The sequence below is a fragment of the Jaculus jaculus genome, unplaced genomic scaffold (assembly GCF_020740685.1).
Source record: "Jaculus jaculus isolate mJacJac1 unplaced genomic scaffold, mJacJac1.mat.Y.cur mat_scaffold_35_1_3033546_arrow_ctg1, whole genome shotgun sequence".
NCBI lineage: Eukaryota > Metazoa > Chordata > Mammalia > Rodentia > Dipodidae > Jaculus > Jaculus jaculus.
The window spans coordinates 1,944,634-1,965,590 of NW_025423491.1; positions in this window are offsets into that span (position 1 = coordinate 1,944,634).

Here is a 20,957-nt window from a genome sequence, read left to right on the forward strand (position 1 = left end):
TTGACACTTTCGTGAAGATAGATTACTTTTATCTTTCTTTTCTGTCCTTATACATGCCATCCCCATTTTGATGGCATTCATCATGAGACATCAAAAACAAGGCACCACACCAAAACCTTTGAATTTCCATTTGGATACTTTCACCTAAAACTCTTAGCTTTGTAGCCAAAGTAACATAAAATAGAAATCAAATGTGAGGGTTAGAGATTTATCCATGCACAGAAGTGAGTTCAATGCCTTGCACCTTGAAGCAGAATATGAATTGTTTAAATCACAAGTCCTTTGTTGGGATGATGAAGAGAAAATACAGAGTGCCTGCAGAACTTCTGTGACAATGTTGTTCATGGTCCATGTGAAAGACATCCAGGCATGAGGAATAATCCAAGAGGACAAAATAAGCCTTATCATTAATGTTAGCTTCCTGATAAAAGTGAGATGATGGTTTACCATATCCTCTTGTTTCTCTCCTGAATATTCTGCATTGTTCTTCTTGAAAGAATATAGCAGTATTTTGGTCCTAGGAAACATGAACTGATATGAAGCCTGAATGCCTTTGTGGACAATACAATACAATTTTTAATGTGATATTTAGAGAAGTGTAAATAATAGTGGCCAAGGGAATAGATCCGCAGCATTTTATTTTTGCCAATTTTTAGCTTTTGTGACACCCATAGTTCTATCCCACTCTTGCAAAACTAGGAAAAAAAAGAATCGATAATTTATCCATTGCTGGTTTATAAAACTGTGTAAATATTTGTAGTAGAATGCTTCTCCTTTCTGAGAAAGATTAGGAAATACACCCACCAAACTATGGTGAAATAGTAGAAAGAAGACATTCATAGATTATATGTAGAACTAAACAATCTACCACATGCTTCTCTACAATAGGTATGCAACATTACATTTATTCTTCTAAAACTATCTAAACTACACACAACACAATTTGCATCTTGTCAGTGATGGGTTGCACATTTCAGAGGCCTTAACTACATTCACCCACCTCTAGAAATGTTTATCTTTCACAACGGAGTCTCTGCTCACTCAAAGCACTTGAACTGCCTGATCCTTCCTCCAAAAATGGATATGATTATTCCAGGCCAACAAATCAAGGCAATAATATTAGAGCATCAATATTCATTTTTGTGATTTGAATTTTTGAACTGTGGTTCATATTTGATTAGGTAACTGTGAAAATGACTTCCTTTATTGCAGGCAGCACCTTGCAACTTTTAGTGTAAATTAGCTGCAGTATATTTATTTGTAATGGGACAGATGGTAGATCATTTCAGCTTTATGGTCACATGGTCTCTGTGGCTGCTGTGACACTCCAGTGCTATAGTGTTAAACAGACATAGGTGATGTGTAATGGATGGATGTGACACATTTTAAACAAAGCTGTAGTGGGCACATTATCATTTGGCTTTAAATAGCATTCACATGTAATGAATTATTTGAATTTCAGAATTTTTCCACACATGAATGTTTATACTCTTACAATACTAGCTGGAGGGTGGAGATAAATAATGTGCTATTTATTTTATAAATAACTCAAATTAGAATATATAGCCTTCCCACATATATAAAAAACATGAAAATATTGACATCTGAAATATACAACATTTACACAAATTTTGAGATATCATACTGCAAAATATGGAGAATATTTGTTAATCTTTTAACTTTTTTCAAAATATGTATGTGGTAATTTCATGAATTTGTTTTTACATGTAGATGTGAATAAAGTAATCACAATGTTTTGCATAAAAATGTAAAATGAAAACCATAGAAACCAATTTTATTTTACGAGCTATGTAAAGAAAATGGTCCACAATGCTAAGTTCTGTATTTAATAAAATTCAGAACTCAGAAAATAATATTTGTATAAAATGAAAGAATCCTCCAATAAATAGCGTTTTTGCATTATTGCCCTATTACTCTGTCTTCATACAGGGTTACATAAATCAGTCTAATCAGGCACACATATGGTAGGAAGGGATTTGTTTCAGACTTGCAGGCCCAGGGGAAGTTCCGTATTGGCAGAAGAAGCTGGCCCCTTTTACCAAATGTACCCAGACAGAAAAAAGACCAGTAGCACCACAAGCAAGCACACTCTGGGGAGCCCAGGCAGCACTCAAGCACTCTGCATACTTTAGACTGGAAACTGATCTGGCTCCAGTGACACCTTAGGGCTGGACTCGAGGATGTGTGCACAGTGACACCTCTTTAGCCAGGCTGGAAATCCAAGGTACAAACTTTAATAAAACATTTGAGTCTACTCAGGGACATAAATTCGAATTACCACAGGGAGGAAGCAGAGAACAATGAATGCTGGTGCGCAGCCCTTCTCTCCTTTGCATGCAGCCCAGGACATCTGCCCATGCCCACAGATAAGATGAGCATTCCCACCTCACCCAAGTCCAGGTCATCTCTCACAGGTGATTTTTGGTCCCATAAAGTTATCAGTATAAATCATCATCAATTAAAAAAAAAAACACTCAGGTTTAAGTGGAGTTGTTGACTGAGAAGGGCATGAGGGATTTTTCTGGAGGGTAGTAGAATGATCCTATATCTTGATCTAAGTGTGTTATGTAGGTCACATAATACATATACACAGAAATATAGGAGTACACCTACATAACTTGACGGGCTGGTTATAAACTGAGTGACCTGCTCTAATTTTAGAGGACAAAGTTAGAAACCTTCCTTATACTTAAGGGATTATTATTATTATTTATTTTATTTATTTGACTCACATGTACAAACCCTTTGGTTCAATCCTCAGCACTGCATGAACTACACATAGTGGTTCAGGTCTGTCATCCCAACATTGAGGAGGTAGAGGCAGGAGTTCAAGGTCATATTATAACTTATTATTTTAATTTTATTATTAAGTTATTTATTTGGGAGGAGGGTGAGAGAGGGATTGAGCAAACACAATCCAGGCCTGCTTTGTGCACATGAACACCACATGCATGTGCCACTTTCTGCCCTTAGCTTTATGCAGATACTGGGGAATTGAACCTGGGTCACAAGGCATTGAAAGAAAGCACTTTAATCCCCCAATAGAAACTTCCTTTTTTGTAGAAATGAGTTTGAGGGAACACCTGGATCTCATGACTAATCACTGCCTGTGTTTCAACTGGACACCTTGGTCAGGCTGTCAGGACCCAGCCGAGGTCTATGTTGCCAAGTCATATCATAATAGCATGGCTATGATTTATGCACCCTAATTATTAGCTACAGCATGTTGAAAGGATACATGAGGGCTAGGAAATGGTTCTGTGTTCAAAGGTGCTTTATTGCCTGGGTTCAACTCCCAATTATTCACATAAAGCCAAATGCAAAAAGTTGCACATGCCTCTTTCTCTCTCTCTCCCCTCTCTCACTCTTGGAAAATAAACACATAACTAAAATTTTTTTTAAAAAACCTAAAAGATATGTGATAGCTGGGAGGGGTGTCTTGCTCTTATGATTCCATATGAGGGAAGCTAAAGCCCAGCACTAGGGAGGCTGTGGATGGAGGAGTACTGTGAGTCAGAACCCAGCCTGAGCTGTAGCATTACACCTTGTTTCAAAGAAAAACAAACATAAAATTAATAAACTAAAATAAAGAGATGTGATTTGGACTGCTCTTGAATGAAATGTTAGCCTGTGATAAGAAAAAGTTGAATAGATGTGTTTTCTGTTTTCATCCCATCAGGCCAGACTCTGTGTCTCCCTCCCTACTCTTTTAAAAATTTATTTATTTATTTATTTAGGACAGAGAGAAAGACACAGAGTATAGGCATGTCAGAGCTTCTTGCCACCATAAACAAACTGCAGACATATGCACTACTTTGTGCACCTGCGTTTACATGGGTAATGGGGAATTAAACCCAGATCAACAGGCTTTGCAAGCAAGTGACTTTAACTGCTATGCCCTGTCCCCAGCCCCTGACTTTTATTTTATATTATTTTTTGAGATACTGTTTCATGTATCTCTGGCTGCCAGGAATTTGACATGTAGCCAAGGATGACCTCCTCAGTGTTGGGATGACAGACCTGAACCACTATGTCTGGTTTATGCAGCGCTAAGGATTGAACCAAAGGATTTGTACATGCGAGTCATGCACTTGACACTCTGAGTTACACCCCCAGCCGCTTGTAGTAATTACTTTTCCATTTATTTCTAGGCATGTGTGTGCAATGTGTTGTGATGTGTGTATGCACATGTATGTGCCCTTTTGTCACCTGGAGCAGAGGTTGCTCATTTGCAGTGCTTCAGTGGAACACCAAATATCCTGCTCCATCATTCTTCTGCCAGGTCTTGTGTTAGGAGTCAGAGTAGCCCTTCCACTGGTTCTTGAGCTTTCAGGTCTCTGCTGATTCTTGGTCTCTGATCAACTGCTGGACTGCAGTGACAAACATATAGGATCACGCTCAACTGTTTCACATGGGATCTGGAGATGTGAACTTCAGCAGTCCCAGGCTCCCTCAGGCCCTTATGCTTGTGCAAGTATTCACATAACCACCAAATTTCCAGCCCTTCTTCCTCTCTCTTTGTTTTGAGACAGTGTGTCATGTAGCCCTGGAAGGCCTTGAACTTGTTATGTAGCCAAGGCTGGCCTTGAACTCCTCATTCTTCTGTCTATGCCTCTCAAGTGCAGGATAACAGACATGTAACAACACACCTGGATGCATTTTCCATTGTTTATTTATTTATTTATTTTGAGGGGAGAGATTTTATGAGGTAGGGTCTCAGTCAAGCCTGGGCTAACAGGGACAACATATTGCAGTCCCAGTCTAGCCTCAAACTCAGAATAATTCTCCTACCTCTGTTTCCCCAGTGCTTAGATTAAAGGCATACATGACTAGAATGAGCCTATTTTCTATTTTTATGATTATTTCATCACATTATTTTAAGAATGTTTGTTCCTTTCTCCCTCATTTCGGTAAGAAGGTAAGAGGGCAGGCATCATTGAGCAAATAAAGTCATGTATACACCATAGACCCTACTAGGATACTCTCAACACGGCCAGTTAAAGAACCTTGCCCTTTGAGGTTAGCTGTGTTGCCCATCAGGATGTCTGGCTTCACTTTGTGAGGGAAATGTGAGGGTCAGAAGCTTGGGCGTCTCTGGCCATGCATGTCTGACCTATGCTGGCTTTTAGAATGTTCCTCTAGTCACATCTAAGGAGAAGTTTCTTCCCAAGATTCAGCTGCTATTCTTATTTCTTCACAGAGAGACCTGTAGCTCCTGGGGGACTCTGGAGCTGATGGTGAGGACAAGCCCTGGTGCAATGCTCCCATGCACTCAGCTGGGTGTGGGTGTGTATGGTTCACTGACAAAAGCAATGACTTTTGGTGTGTGGGGTCTTAGAGCAGTGCTGGCCTTAGTCACACAAAACCCTGTGTAAAGTCAGAAATACACTTCATAACCAGAGAATTGTGGATACAAACCACAGGAAGAGTTTGTGTGTGTGTGTTTATGTGTGTGTACTTGAGCACATATACATACTAATAATTTTGTGCATGTGTGTAGAGGGCCAGAGGGCAACCTTGTGTGTCATTTCTCATAATACTCTCCACCTTTTTGTGAGACAGGTCTCTCAGGGGTTGGCAGCTTGCCATGTAGGCTGGAGTAGTCTGCTAATGAGCTTCTGAGATCTGCCTATTCCTAGCTAGCATTGGGAGTACAATTTTGCACCACCATGCTCATTTGTTTAAGTGTGTGTGTGTGTATGTGTGTGTGTGTGTGTGTGTGTGTGTGTAGGAATGTGGTGTGTGAGTGTGTGCATGGACACTGTGCATACCACTGCATGGGCATGGAGATTTGGGGTGTTTGACTTCTGCATGCACCATTCTTCCAGTTTAGCTACCCTTTGAGTTTCCAAATTCTCCTGGTTCCACCTCACATTGATGCATGTATGTTGGGATCACAGATATGTGAGACATTTTGAGTTTGGCTTTCTGTAGGTGCCAGGGAATCAAAATCAGACCAGCAAGTTTGCAAGCAAGCACTTTGCACTTTACACTGGAGGCATATGCTAAATTCCAGGTTTTTTTTTCTTTTCCTTCTCTCTCTCTCTCTCTCTCTCTCTCTGTGTGTGTGTGTGTGTGTGTGTGTGTGTGTGTGTGTACAGAGGCAAGAGAGTATACCTTTCAGTGTCCATCTTGTATCACTCATCCGTGTATTTCTTTCCTTGATATGGGGTCTTTCCCTCAACCTGGAGCTACAGTCCACCAGCAAACCCCACCTATTCTTGATCTCCACCTTCCTCCCACAATGGACTGGGGTAATAGATATGTGTGGCCATACTCAGCTTTGTACATAGATTCTGAGGAGTCAAATTTTGACATTTCTGGCCTGAAATGTCCTCAGACTTCTGCATGCTTATGAGGCACACACATTAAGGATCAAGCTGTCTCCCCAGCCCAGGGAAGTCTTTGGAGGGCCCAATGTTTCTGGTTGGATTCTGCATAACTCATTGAATCCACAGTCCAGGTAACTCCTGTACTTAGCAGTTGAGTAGTGGGTCAGCTCAATAGTAGGAATTCTAGATCAATATGGGCTTAAATATAATATAAACTTACAACTTGGGAGACCTAGGGGAAAAAACTTTCATGTGAAGAAAGGGAGAAATCATACATTTCATTTTGAAGAATGTATAGATTGAGCTGGAGAGATGGCTTAGCAGTTAAGTGCTTGCCTGTGAAGCCTAAGGACCCTGGTTGAAGGCTCGGTTCCCCAGGACTCATGATAGCCAGATGCAAGAGTGGGTGCACGCGTCTGGAGTTTGTTTGCAGTGGCTGGAAGCCCTGGTGTGCCCATTCTCTCTCTCTCTCTCTCTCTGTATCTTTCTGTGTCTGTCGCTCTCAAATAAATAAATAAAAAATTAACAAAAAATATTTTTTAAAGAAAAGAATGTATAGGGGCTGGAGAGATGGCTTAGAGGTTAAGTGCTTGCCTGTGAAGCCTAAGGACCCCGGTTCAAGGCTCGGTTCCCCAGGTCCCACATTAGCCAGATGCACAAGGGGGCGCACGCGTCTGGAGTTTGTTTGCAGAGGCTGGAAGCCCTGGCGCACCCTTTTTCTCTCTCTCTCTCTCTCTGTCCCTCTGTCTGTCTTTCTCTCTGTGTCTGTCGCTCTCAAATAAATAAAAAAAATTTTTTAAAAAAAGAATGTATAGATCAAAAACACATCAAAGATAATTGCATGGAAAGCTATTGTTTTTGTGTACAGAACATGTCATACCCTTGAGTCCAAGGGCTCATATTATTCAGTTTTATTTAAATTTGAAATGGAGGCATGGAAAGATGGCTAAGCAGTTAAGGCATTATTCTGCAAAGGCAAAAGACCTAGGTTCAATTCCCCAGGGCCCATGTAAGCCATATGCACAAGGTAGCACAAGTACCAAAAGTTTGTCTGCAGTTGCTGGAAGCTCTGGGACACCCATGCCCCCCTTCTCCTCTTTCTGTCTTTCAAGTGAATAAGTCAAATTTAAAAAAATAAAATTAAATATATATGAAATGGGAATTTGTGTCTGGAGATGAGAAATTAGAAAGAAGGATGGGGCATATACATTTCACTTCAGTGTCTTCTTCACAAAACAGTTCTGGAATTCTTCCACTGAATCAGAGTTGAGCCAGCATCTGCCATCAGAGTTCATTGATGAGCTCATGGGCATTTTGGACAGACTGAGAAGTTAGTTCCTTGGATCATTCACTTATCCCTTTACTTGGACTCATGAAGCAAGTGTAATATACCATGGGCTTGGGGAGGGATCCAACATTTTTGCTTTTTACAAGAAAATAATTTATGGTAGAATGAAATCCATTCCCACTCCACCTTAAAACCAAACAAAGAACTGTTACTGCAGTGTAGGTTCTAACTTCTACATGACCATTCTCAATTACACAATTCCCTGAGGGAGGAAAGAATGGAAAAACAAAACACTCTTTAGGAGGCTAGGAGGAAACCTACCTTGTCTTCTCTTTCCTATAAAGAGATTGGTTTCAGTGATTTGCCTTCTGGGGCCCACCCTCTTGTGTCACATTCCATTTCTGTAGGAAGCTAAGTTTAGAGCTATCCAGATGAATTTGAATGGAAATAGGAATTTGGATAGTTGAAAAACTTAATTTGAATTTTAAACAGGATAGCATCTTTTTCTCCACACTATAATGTGCAAAGTCCACCAAGCACACACCTTCCCATGCCCTTGTCTGCTGCTGTTGGGTATGGGATTTGGAGCTTAGCTATTGTAAATAGAGCAGCAATAAACATGGTTGTGCAAGTATTTCTAAGGTAGTGGGAAGAGTCATTAGGATATATGCTTAGAAGTTCTATAGCTGGGTCATGTGGAAAATACATTTTTAGCTGTCTCAATAACCTCCACACTGATTTCCACAATGGCTGTACCAGAATACATTCCTACCAACAGTGCAGAAGGGTTCCCCTTTTACCACATCCTTGCCAACATTTATTGTCATTTGTTTTCTTCATAGTAACCATTCTGACAGGAGAAAGATGGAATCTCAAGGTAGTTTTAATTTGCATTTCCCTGATGGCTAAGGATATAAAACACTTTTTTAGATGTTTATATGCCATCTGTATTTCTTCTAGTGAGAACTCTCTACTTAGTTTAATAGCCCATTTATTGATTGGGTTGTTTGATTTCTTATTGCTCTGTTTTTTGAGTTCTTTGTATGTTCTGGATACTAATCCTCTCAGATGTGTAACTGGGAAAGATTTTCTCCCATTCTGTAGGTTGTCTCTTTGCTCTATTTACAGGGTTTGCTGTACAAAACTTTGTAATTTCATGAGATCCCAGTAGCTGATCAGTTGTTTTATTTCCTGAGCAATTGACATTATATTCAGAAAGTCATTACCTATGCCAATATTTTGAAGGGTTTCCCCTATCTTTTCCTCTAGAAATTTCAGAGTTTCAGGACTGATATTAAGGTCCATGATCCACTTGGATTTGATTCTTGTGCATGGGTTAAGACAAGGATCTATTTTCATCTTTCTACATATAGATATCCAGTTTTCCCAGTACCACTTGTTGAAAAGGCTGTCTTTTCTCCAATGAATATTTTTGGCATTTTTCTCAAAAATCAGATGGCTGTAGCTGCCTGGATTAACATCTGGGTTCTCTATTCTCTTCCAATGATCTACATGTTTGTCTTTGTGCCAATATCATACTGTTTTTGTTACTATGGCCTTGTAATATAACTTAAAATTGGGTATGGTGATACCACCAGCTTTATTTGTTTAAATATTTTTTGTCACTTTTATTTCTTTATTTGAGAGTGACAGAGAGAGAGGGAGAGAAAGAGACAGATAGAGAGAGAATGGGCGTGCCAGGGCTTCCAGCCACTGCAAACGAACTCCAGACACGTGCGCCCCCTTGTGCATCTGGCTAACATGGGTCCTGGAGAATCGAGCCTCAAACCGGGGTCCTTAGGCTTCACAGGCAAGAGCTTAACCACTAAGCCATCTCTCCAGCCCAACCAGCCTTATTTTTGTCACTCAAAATTATTTTGGCTATTCGAGGTTTTTTGTGCTTCCAAATGAAATTTTGAATTTTTATCCTATTCCTGTGAAAAATGCCATTGGAATTTTAATGGGGATTGCATTAATTGTGTAGATTGCTTTTGGTAAAATTGACATTTTCACAATATTAATTCTTTCAGTCCAAGAACATGGGATATCTTTCCATTTCCTTGTGTCTTCTGCAATTTCTCACTTGAGTGTTTTAGAGTTCTCATTGTAGACTTCCTTCACTTCCATAGTTAAGTTTATTCCAAGGTTTTTTTTTTTTTTGAGGCAATTAAAATGGGAAAGATTCCCTGATTTCATTCTCTGCACATTTGTTGTTAGTATACAGGAAGGCTACTGATTTTTGTGCATTTATCTTGTATCCTGCTACTTTGCTAAAACTGTTTATAAGCTCTAACAGTTTCCTGGTAGAGTTTTTAGAGTCTTTTATGTATAGAATCATACCATCTGCAAATAGTAATAATTTGATCTATTCCTTTCCAATTTGTATCCCTTTTATGAGTGCCTCTTGCCTTATTGCTATAGCTAAGACTTCCAGCAGTGTGTTAAATAAAAGTGGGGACAACAGACACCCTTGCTTTGTTCCTGAATTTAGTGGAAAAGCTTCAAGTTTTTCACCATTTGGTATTATTTTGGCTGTAGGTTTGTCATAGATTTTATTACGTTGAGATATGTTCCTTCCAGTCCCAGTTTCTGTAATACTTTTATCATGAAAGGATGTTGGATTTTGTCAAATGCCTTTTTGGTATCCATTGAGATGATCATGTGATTTTGTTTATTTTTATTTATTTGAGAGCAACAGAGAGAGAAAGAGGAGAGAGAGAGAAAGAGATAGAGAGAGAGGGAGGGAGGGAGAGAGGGAGGGAGGGAGGGAGGGAGAATGGGTGTTCCAGGGCCTCCAGCCACTAAAAACAAACTCTAGACATGTGTGCGCCCTTGTGCATCTGACTAACGTGGGTCCTGGGGAATCAAGACTCGAACTGGGGTCCTAAGGCTTCACAGGCAAGCACTTAACTGCTAAGCCATCTCAACAGCCCAATCATGTGATTTTTGTACTTCAGACAATTTATAAGATGTATTACATTTATTGGTTTGTGTATGTCGAACCACCCCTGAATCCCTGGGATAAAGCCAACTTGGTGGGGATGAATAATCTTTTTGATATATTCTTGTATTCTGTTTGCCAATATTTTGTTCAGAATTTTTGCATCTATGTTCATGAGGGTGATTGGCCTGTAATTTCCTTTTTTGTTCTGTCTTTGCCTTGTTTTGGTATGAGGGTGATGCCGGGTCATAGAAGGAGCTGGGTAGAATTCTTTCATTTTCTGTTTTATGGAAAAGTTTGAGAAGCATTGGTATTAGTTCTTCCATGAAGACCTGGTAAAATTTGCCAGTGAAACCATCTGGACCTGTGCTTTATTAGTGGGGAAACAAACTTTGTTTTTGTTGTTGTTGTTGAAGTTCCTACTATGCCTTTGGAGTGAAATTCTTCTCCTACTATACCCTGAATTCTTATGATTGATCTATTCATAGTGTCCCAAAAATCTTGAAATTCCCATTCATACTTCCCTATTACTTTGTCTTTCTCTTTGTTGAATTGCATTAGATCTGCCACCTGGTCTTCTAGTTTAGATGTTCTGTCTTCTCCTTCATCAATTCTACTGGTGAGATTTTCTACAGAGTTTTTTTTTTTTTTTTTTAATTTCATTGACTGTGTTCTTCATTGTGAGTAATTCTGACTGGTTTTTCTTTATTATTTCTCTTTCCTTATTTAGGTCGTGTATTGACCTCTTTATTTCATTAAATTGGTTTCCTCTGTCTTCTTTGATTTCTTCTTTCATTCCTTTGATTTCCTCTTTGACTTCTTTGAACATATTTATAATCATTCTTTTAAAATCTTTCTCAGGCATTTCCTGTAAATCATTCTCACTGGAGGTAATTTCTGATGCATTAATACTTTTTGGTGGATTTATATTGTCTTGATTTTTTGTGTTTCTTGTGTTATAATATACATATTTTTGCATCTTGGATTCATTTAATGCTTTCATATCCTAATTAGGTATAGTATTATTAGATGTATCAATCAATCTGATGGTATATATTTTCAGCGTAGGAGCTTACGTTCATAGGTGTGGCTCTTATGACTCTCAGAGTATCTACAAAAGTGACTCTTGATGTAGGGTTTGCCTGCTATGAGAGTATTCAAGAAGGCTGAGTGGAACAAAATACAAACACATTCTAAAATTTAAGTAAACAATGTACACATTCAATGAAAATCAGCACAGTGTATTTATGCAAGAATAGGTATCATTAAATCTGTATATTGCCTTTGGTGGGACTGCCATTTTCACAATGTTAATTCTGTCTATACAGGAGCATGGGAGGTCTTTCCATTTTCTCAAGTCCTTCTCAATTTCTTTTTTTGAGTGTTTTTATGTTTTCATTATATAGATCTTTCACTTTCTTGGTTAAAGCTCTTCAAAAGTTTTTTTTGTTGTTGTTGTTGCTATTGAAAATGGGACCATGTCCCTTATTTCTTCTCTGTATCTTTGTCATTTGCATATAGAAAGGCTACTGATTTTTGTGCATTGATTTTGTATCCTGCTACTTTGCTATAGGACCCGAATCCTCTAAGAAAGTCACAGTCCCTTAGGATGTGTGTTGCCCCACATCCTTAATCCTGTCTACTAGTAGGCTAAGATTTCTGGTCTGTTGAGGGTTTCATGTCAGCTTGTGACCAAGTGAGACCCTTCCCTAATGAACAACAGAAGAGGAAACAAAGCCACTATAAATCAGGAAGCAACAAATGACAAGTCCAAAATATAGCTTATTTAAGAATGGTAAATCCAACCATCTATCAGATTTAACATATAATTTATCCTGACATAGGAGGTGCAATTAGCACTTCCAATTCAAGCCTATATACCAGGCTTATTTGGTGGGTGCTGACCTGGTGTAATCCCAGTTACCTTTTGGGATGATTTTGATCTCAGTTATGCTGTGCTCCTGCTTGTGTCCCTCTTTGTTGCACTGTGGGTTTAAGTCAGCTGGCTGGTTCACTGGATCGCTGCTCTGGCCCCCGGTGTTGGGTACTGTGAGCTCCCTTCCCCAGGTCTCTGGTACTTGCTGGCACTTGTGCTGGTGATGGGGGAGGGGAGGCTGTGGATGGTGGCTCTAGTTCTCCCACTGGTCCATGTGATCCTTTACCTCATGAGCTGCTCTTCCATTGGCCACTCTGGGCCTCCATTCACGTTTCTTGAGTTTGCAAGGAGCTCTGGTGTGAGTAGAGAATCCCCTCACCTGGCTTTTCCTGTGGCTCAAGCTGAGCCTTGAAGCTGTGGTCCTGCAGACCTGGTGCCACCACTACTGGATCTGCTTCTGCCTGCCTATGTGGGCTCTAGATGCTCTGGATCTCTTCTACTTCTCTGCTGCCATTGGTAACTTCTTATACACCTCACTTTTCTGTAGAACACTGTATTTTGCTGGGTCCCCCCCCCCCCAGCTACTTTGGCATGGTTCCTACAGTGCCATCTTAACTGGAATTCCTGAAATGCTTTTTCAATGAAAATAACAGGAATGCTAATTTCATTTTGTGTGACACATTTAAAATTTTCAGTAGGGATTCCTTGTGTGGCAACCCAGTGGAGCCATGAGATGAACTGTGGATTGCAGTGGAGACCCAGTGGAGATGCTGGAATTTTGGGATGGCTATCAAGGAGAACTGCCAGAACCAGATGAAGTTTTCCCAAATTGTTAGTAGCCTAGCTAGAGGGGCAGAATTGGAACTCCATATAATCATCATTGGTTAGAATTGACTTGGAGACTCATCACTGTCTAGAGGTGTTGGAGTTGGAGCAATAGAGTTTGATGCTTGCTCTGTTTAAATCTTTTATTGGTTGACTATCTACTTGATATGCCCAGATCCATCTTTTTCGGTGTGAATGTTTATTCTGTACCATTATGGATTTGGGGGCTTCTTTTTGAGTATTGCAACTCAATTAAAAGACCTTGGACTATGGGGATCTATGAACATCATTAGGATTGATAAACACTATGAGGGTTTTTAAGGTTGGATGAATGTATTGCACTTTACCTCATGCATGGTTATCAGTTCGTGGGGACAAGGGGCAGAATGTGGTAGTTTGATACAGATGACCCCATAAAAGATGTTCTGAATACTAGGTCCCCATTAAATTAACTTAAATACTCCTGGATGCAGTGTATTTTGGGGTGTAGCCAGTTTCCCCTTGCCAGTGTTTGGAAACTCTCCTGTTTTCCATCTGATGTTGGACAGGAGGTGATGTCCACCCTCTGCTCATGTTGTTGTTTTACCCTGCCATCATGGTGCTTCTTCACCTCCAGTCTGTAAACGAAAATATGCCCCCCCCCACAAGCTGCTCTTGGTTGGGTGATTTATGCCAGCAATATAAACCTGAGTGCAACAGCTTCCTTTTGCTTATTTTTTTAAAAAGCCTTAGGGCTGAAAAGATGTCTTAGCAATTAAGGTGCTTGCCTCCAAAGCCAAAGAAGGCAGATTTGATTCCCCAGGACCCACATAATCCAGATGTACAAGGTGGTGTACGTGTCTGTAGTTAGTTTGCAGTGGCTGGATGCCTTGGCATACCTTTCTTTTTCTCTGTCTCAAACTACCCATTGTCCTCTCTCAGATAATTAAAAAAAAAAATCCCTAAATCGATTACCCTTTGATATAATTATGTCTGCTTTTACTTCCAACCAAGTTTTGTAGCCTAGTCTCTTTCTTGAGCCCATCATACCTTTATAGAAGCTCTTTTGTGTTCTCTGTTTCTTGAATGCATCCTTGTATCTTTCCTAGGATGCCTGTCATATCCTGTGCTCACTTGTTGAAAGCAAGTATATTTAAAACTTACATCAGATGTCTTTCCCTGTAGAGATAACTGCCCAGCCACTGTTGAGCTTTCCCTGCGGCCAGACACTTGCTCCCTCTACCACTGAAGAGAAAACTGGGGGATATCTTGTGTCCTGGAAATCTTTTGATTCATATTCCCATGTTTTTTTATTCTAGTGTGTGTCTGTAGTTTGCTGTGATCCAAATTTCTCTCTGGCATCTGAGTTTGGCTTTAGATTTGGATTTCCAGTTGTACAGACTCTCCATGGCCTGTGCTGCTCTTGGTGACTGGAGTCCTTCCTGTGCTTCCCTGGTGGGATTCAATTCCTTGCTTCGTGTAGCTGCTGCACCCACTGTCTTCTTTGGGCAAGAAGTCTCATCAAGTCATATTTCCATTTTCTATAGATATTTCTCACATTTCTCTTTTGGTATTTCTTTTGTCTTGATCTCTTCCACCTCAACTGTTTCCAGGTTTCAATGGAACTATCTTTCTTTCTTTCTTTCTTTCTTTCTTTCTTTCTTTCTTTCTTTCTTTCTTTCTTATTTATTTATGTTTTTCAAGTTAGGATTATAATCTGGCCTAGGTTGGCCTCAAAATCATAGCAGTCTTCAGAACTCTGCCGCCCAAGTGCTGAGATTAAAGATATGCACCTCCACAACCACCCATCTCTGGTATTATTTTTGATACACCATATTTTCAGAATCCCTCAGGAGTATGAGGAACCCCAAAGCAGCAGTATCACTTCAGTATCTCATCCCATAGTAGCGAATGACCACATGGAATGGAAGTCACATGGAGTTGTCAAGTGTTTCATTTGCTTTAAAGCAGTTTTAATGTATTACATTTTAATTTTGGTTTGCTGAATACTAGAAATTTTATGTTATTACATATAACTAATATATAATCATGTTAAAATACTAAATATATGTTGATTTTATAGCCTACAGGTTTGGAGTCATCCACACAAGTACCTTCTGAGATCAGACAAGATAAAGTGTGTTCAGAGTGGTTTGGCTATAAGTTGTATCCTATACATTTGTTAAACTCAATAGATCAGAAGTATTTTTTTTAACATTCCTTGAGAGATGCTAGAATTTATGCATATATGATTGTCATGTATGAGGCATATATTGTTACATTGTATCTGCATTTTGCTTTGTTTGTTTATTTTTTTAAAAACCTCATTCACTTTACCATCTTTTTAAAATATTTTATTCATTTTTATTTCTTTATTTGAGAGTGACAAAGAGGCAGATAGACAGAGACAGAGAATGGGCATGCCAGGGCCTCCAGCAAAAATGAACTATAGACGAGTGCGCCTTCTTGTGCATCTAGCTAATGTGCATCCTGGGAATCAGGTCCTTAGGCTTCACAGCAAGTGCTTAACTGCTAAGCCATCTCTCCAGCCCTCTGTTTATTTCTTAATAATTTATTTGGAAGAGAGAAAGAGGGGTGTGGGGGATAATGGGCATGCCAGGGCTTCTAACTATGGCAAACAAATTCCAGACCCATGTGCCATCTTGTGCATCTGGCTTACATGGGTATTGAGGAATTGAACCTAGGTCCTTATGCTTCATAGGCTGTCATCTTACCCACTAAGCCACCTCTATAGCCCTCTGTCTGCTTTTGATCATGTTAATACAGACTTCATAAAATAAGTTATCAGCTAGAGAGTAAAGTGCTTGTCTACTCTGCCTGGAGCCTTGGGTCTTATCCACAGTACTACAAAAGATAAGAAATGTTGGGGTTGTTTTCTCTCATATTTACTGGAAGAAGTTGCACAGAATTTCTCCCAATTCTTCCTTAATAATTTGGTAGAATTATGTAGTGAAACCATGTAGACTTGGGGATTTCCTTCTTGGGACTCTGTGTATTATGAATGACATGGTAGGTCTTTGTTTTGTTTTGTGTGTTTTTGTTTATGTTTTTTTAAAACAATATCCTATTTTGCTGTTGATATGACTGTATTAACCAGGGTCCTAAGGAAGGCACCATGTCTGACTGTACATGCAGCTTGTCTCTGGGTGAGTAAACAGTGTCAATGGCAAACTGGCCCATCATTGGGCTGGTGACAAATTGGGGAGCATGTGTACAAACGCATGAACATGTAAGGGAAATTTTAATTTGCTGAGCAAACACTAGAAAGTAGGCAGAGTGTCCAGCCCTCACAGGACAAGTTCATCCTGCCCTGATGCAACGGCTATGCCATCCTTTGGTAATTTCCATTTCAGACCCCATTCCAATTTATATCCATGTGGAGACTAACAGCCATGACCTGTGTCATATGATGTGATCCGAAGCCAGAATGAGTTCCCATTTTTAGCCTTAACCATAAGTAACTGAACATGGGAATAGTTGCTTGGACAGGAATGAGGTGTGGTGACTGGTGGCCTGTGAAGATGATGCAAGATGTCTCAGGAGAAATGCACCATACTGGGAACAGCTTCCCATCAAAGTGAGCTGGGAACCAAGACCTGAGGAGTGTCTAGGAGGAGAAATGTGGGGGTGGATCCCAGACTACATTGAAACTAGCATTATAAAAACTGTGGTAGGTGTGAGCCCATTCCAAAATGAAAGATCAGTGTGTCCAGGGTACACATAATGTTGGCAGTTATGAGGAAATGTGAGAGGTGGGAGGCCTTATCTTTTCAGGGGTTGGTCAGCTAGTTAGGGTCTTGTAGAAGATTCCTGAAAGATTAAAGTATATCCTTCTAGAAGTTTTCAATCCAAATTGAAGGTGCTGGCAGGCCTGGTCTTCCCAAAGGTTCCAGGGAAGGTCTTTTCTGTCTCTTCCAGGCTTCTCTATCTCCTGGCTCCCCTGGAGTCTGGGATTGTAGATTTGTCATTCCAGTTTCTGTTCAGTCTTCCCTGTCTGTGTTAGTCTGTGCTTCTTTATTATTAGAAAACGTCTGTTTGTGCATTCCAAGATGGTTTCAAACTTGAATTCTCTTTCTGCAGTGTCCCAAGTGGGATTACAAATGTGTATAGTCAGGGCTAGAGAGATTGCTTAGTGGTTGAGGTGCTTGGCTGCAAACTCATGTTCAACTCTCCAGGTTCCAAGTAAACCAGGAACAACAGTGACTCAAGTGTGCAATGTTGCACATGTGCATAAGGGGGTGTGTGCATCTGGATTTTGACTGCAGTGGCTGAAGGTCCTGGTGTTTCAATTCTGTCCCTTCCTCTCTCTCCCCACTCACATAAAAATATAAAATAAAATAAAAATGTATAATCAGAACCATCTTCTGGTGTCTTAGGTTGTTGTTGCTGTTTGGAGGTAGGGTACTGCTCTATCACAGCCTGACCTGGAATTCACTATGTAGTCTCAGGGTGGCTTTGAACTAATGGGGGTCTGCCAATGTATGCCTCCCAAGTGATAGGATTATAGTTATATGCCACCATACCTGTCTTCTGATATCTTTATGTCATAATTTCCTCTTATAATGATGCCAATCATATGGGATTTGGACCCATGGTAATACTTCCTTTTAATTCAGCCATCTTTCTGAAGGAAATGTCTGCAGTGAGTCAGTCCCAGGTGCTGGGTCTCAATGTATGAATTTGGAAGACAGAGACACAGTTTGGCCCCCAACAGAAGTGCTGGCTATAAAACAGAAAGGTGTGAGGGAGAGAGAGACAGAGGGATATCTCTGGCCTTCACATTCTCTCTCACCACCTCTAGTGGTGTACAGGCAGGTGACAGCCAGACATGACTCCTGTTTTCTGAGAGGCACATTGATCTACTTGTCTTCACTTAGTGTCCTGTGATGACCTGTGTGTCTTCTTTCTGCTGAGAGAAATATCCTTTCTGAGCGCCCCTCACCCCCTTGAGATCTGAAAAGTGTTCATGTGATATAAAGCTGTGAATTCAGAGTTCTCTTAAGGGACTGGTCTTGGGAGTAGGTTAGCTCACAGACATAATGCTTCTTTTACTACCCAGGATGTGCTCTCTCTTCTACATGGCCTTGATATCCCAAGTATACACCTTTCCTCAATGTTCTGAAAGATCCCAAACTCTGAGTACCCCACATTTTCAGTCTCAAAAAAATCCCCTTCTTCTTGCAGAATTTGTCCAATGCCTACGAAACCCAGCAGCTCAAATACTTCTGAGAAGTTGAGATGGGGAATGAGTGGCCTGCAGGTGGGCACTATAGTGAGCAGGTAATGAGATGTGATTGAGACAGTGACATTGTGGTACACACATTCCCGGCACACTGCCAGTGCCATTAAGGGGCTTCAGAATGCATTGCCCATGCACCACCATTGGGAGGATTCTGATTTGGCACATCTTGTACTCTCAGTGGATTTTGTTGTTGAGACATTCTTGGAAAACTCAGTAGGTCAGCCCACTGGAGATAGACAGAGCAGCTTCTGGTTTGAAAAGAGTTGCTGCATTCTTCATGGTACACCATGGCAAAGGAGGGAGAAAAGAAAGTAAATAAGGTGAGATATAGTCCCCTGGGAATTTAGAATTCAAGGGAGAGCCTCATTCTGGTAGCAGCGAGTTCCCCAATATTGTGGCAGAAAGTAAGGGGGTAACTTAGTTAAATGAGGGATTGGAGGGGGAAGGAGAAAATCACTGGGGCAGTGGGGTTGAAATTTAACACTGGTGGGTTTGCTGAGAGGGGAGAGGACAAAGTTCATGAAGTCTTAGTCACCAAAGCTATGGAAGCCACAGGGACACAGAAGAAGCAGGGCTATCTTCAGAGGCACAAGAGAGCAGCCAACTAACCTCAGCACTTTTATTCTCACAGACCAAATAGAAATGTTATGAGCACAGCAGTTGCTAAAAGTAGGTGTGAGAATATGGCTGGTACAGGGGCTTGTAAGAAAAGTAACTTTACATTGTTTATCAGGACATAAGCATCTGAAGAGGACGGTTTGGTGGCTGAGCAAGCTTATTATATCTCTATTCCTGCTGTCCTATTCATGCCTGCCCTCTATAACCTCTCACATAGTCTTCATTGATGTATCTATTCATGTAACTACTCCCACTTGTCAAGAGCAGGCAGCCCTGAGTCTATGGGATGCATACAGTGTGGGAGAAAGTGGGCTTGGGTAAAAGAGGAGAGAAGAATTGCCTTTGAGTAATAGATCACAGCGTCCTTCCTTCTGCTTTTCTCTGCCAAGTTCTCCAACCTGGAAAAGCAGGATAGTCAGTCATATGGATTGTAGGTAGACACATACAGATCACAAACAAGTCTCTTTTAGGAAGACACTTAATTTAGGGGAGACTGAAGGCACCGAGAACAAGTGGACAAGGTCAGATGATCCACAATAACATGAAGGATGTCCTCATGGGTGAATAAGGCTTGTATTTCATGTACAAGGTGCCTTCATGTACATTGTCCTATATGACCCTCAACAGTATTTGTGAAGATCAGATGTCAGTGGTTTCTTGTGAGATGATGAACTCCCAGGATAAAAGATGGTCAGGAGACCAAAAGTCTGACTCCAAAGCAACAATACACAACTCCTTTCTCTACATCACACATGGGAACTGTGTGAGCAGCACCCACTGCCTAGGTTGGGCATCACTGCTATTATTGAGCAGAGCATCAGCTCTGGGAAGTGTCTTAGGTTTCAATGTGTTCTGAGTCTGTCCTCTGAGAGCTATTTCTGAGACAGATTGTCCCCTCATATGACACCTTCATATCATGAACCTTATGCAAATGACAAGAGGGGCAAACCTGGAAAGATCAGGCCCAACAGGCAGGGACCTACCCTTAAATATTTCCTTTCTTCCTCAGCTATGCTCTGCCCCTGTGAACAGAAAGGATAGAATAAGTGCTTGGAGTTTATTTGTATTGTGTGTAGATTTTCACTTACCTGGAATGCAGCATCTATTCAATTAAGATTTATTTCATTTTTTTTTTTTTTTTTTTTACTTTCAGAGGTGATTGAAGAGGTTCTGTTTGCTCTATTTTAACTATGGAGAATCTTGTCTGTTAGGTCCACACTAGTGTTTTCAGTCAGAAGTCTTGTGCTCAGCCATGGTATCTGAGATCAGTAATCCCACACTGCTCCCTCTGAGGACCCTGGTTCCTCGGGACAAAGCTCAGGCTCAGGCTCTGAAGGGGGCCTCAACTGTCAGCACTGCTCTCCTATCAACAGGAAGGTGGAAATGTGCATGTTCCCAAGTGTCAAGAGATGCTGTTCACCCTGAGAGGACCTCCACTCTTTAACAAAGGCAGTAAAACCAGGAATCAGTGTTGTTGGCTACATTATCCTGGCCTTTTCATTGACACCAGTAGAGGTAGCTTGTAGGCTCCAGATGAAAAGCTTAGGTCTCCAGTTCCTTCTCACACACATGCATACTTCTAGTCCTCATGTTCCAGGAATATTTCTGTCCTCTTCTCAGTGTCCTGTTTCCAAGGATAGACAAATGTACTCAGTAACAGAACAGAAATGAGAAACAAAAACATAAATAAATAAACCTCTGAGAGGGTCATCATACTTCCTTACCTTTCTGATGTCTTTACTTTTGCAGGGTGATGGTAAGAATAGTGTGAGTATCAGGTACTACAAGGTGCAGTTGGAGTCTGTGTCTGAGAA